Source organism: Mus pahari, chromosome 3 (assembly GCF_900095145.1).
Source record: "Mus pahari chromosome 3, PAHARI_EIJ_v1.1, whole genome shotgun sequence".
Lineage (NCBI taxonomy): Eukaryota > Metazoa > Chordata > Mammalia > Rodentia > Muridae > Mus > Mus pahari.
In genome coordinates this window covers 143,230,744-143,231,688 of record NC_034592.1, presented here as the reverse complement: position 1 = coordinate 143,231,688, position 945 = coordinate 143,230,744, and the positions used below count along the sequence as shown (strand labels likewise).

General features: G+C 36.6%; 1 protein-coding gene across 3 annotated transcripts in view; it reads left to right on the top strand.

The window, feature by feature from the left end:
• Zhx3 (zinc fingers and homeoboxes 3) overlaps positions 1-945 on the top strand; it is a 113,936-nt gene that overhangs the window by 1,184 nt on the left and 111,807 nt on the right. The window lies entirely within an intron of this gene.

Genomic DNA, 945 nt, shown 5'->3' with positions numbered 1-945 from the left:
TAAAATAATTGGTAGCTTGCCGGATAATTCTCAACTGAGGAGAAAAGAGCCAAAAGCACACTTCATTAGCTGGAAGAACTGATTCGGGCTTAATTTGCTTCTAAGAGACATACAGTGGAAAAATCCAGAAACAGCAAAGAATGTATCAAAGAGACTTAGGAAATGAGCAAAAGGGCCTTTGTATGTGTGTGCCTTGGAGAGATGGTATCAAAGCAGCTTTAAGGGACAGGGCTTCTGTGTAATGATCAACATATTAACTAAGTTGGTTTTGTGACCTTGATACATTGGGCCATGCTTGATTTGTGCAGTGGTTCATGACAGGCAAACATTGCATGGGAAGTGTGGTAATTTTTTGGAAATGAAAAAGTTCCCTATGATGTTTTTTTCCCTCAGTTGAAGTAAGATTTCAGACTAGCTTTGTCCAAAATTTTGGGGTGTGGGGTGTGTGTGTGGGGGGGGGTGTGTATGAGAGAGAGAGAGAGAGAGAGAGAGAGAGCGCATGTGTGAGCACTTGCATAGAACCATCTCTGTTTTTCTGTCTGATTTATTTCTAAGGCAGAAAATTTGAGTAACAAACATGTAAGGAAAAAATTCCTTATAATTCACAAACACAAGTAAACTTGTTTGGCATTTATCTTTTTCAGTCTTTTGCTCCCAAGTATATGTGTTTTCTTTTTTCTCTCTCTCAAAGTGTTACCAGCCTATATAAGTTTTATCGTATACTTTTCCTTCCATTTATAAATAGATAGTGAGGGGTATGTTTTGCTTTTATGAGCAATTATTTTTCCTTTAAAAACTTGAAGAAGAAGAAGAAGAAGAAGAAGAAGAAGAAGAAGAAGAAGAAGAAGAAGAAGAAATAATAATAATCCAGGTGAAGAAGAAGAAGAAGAAGAAGAAGAAGAAGAAGAAGAAGAAGAAGAAGAAGAAGAAGAAGAAGAAGAAGAA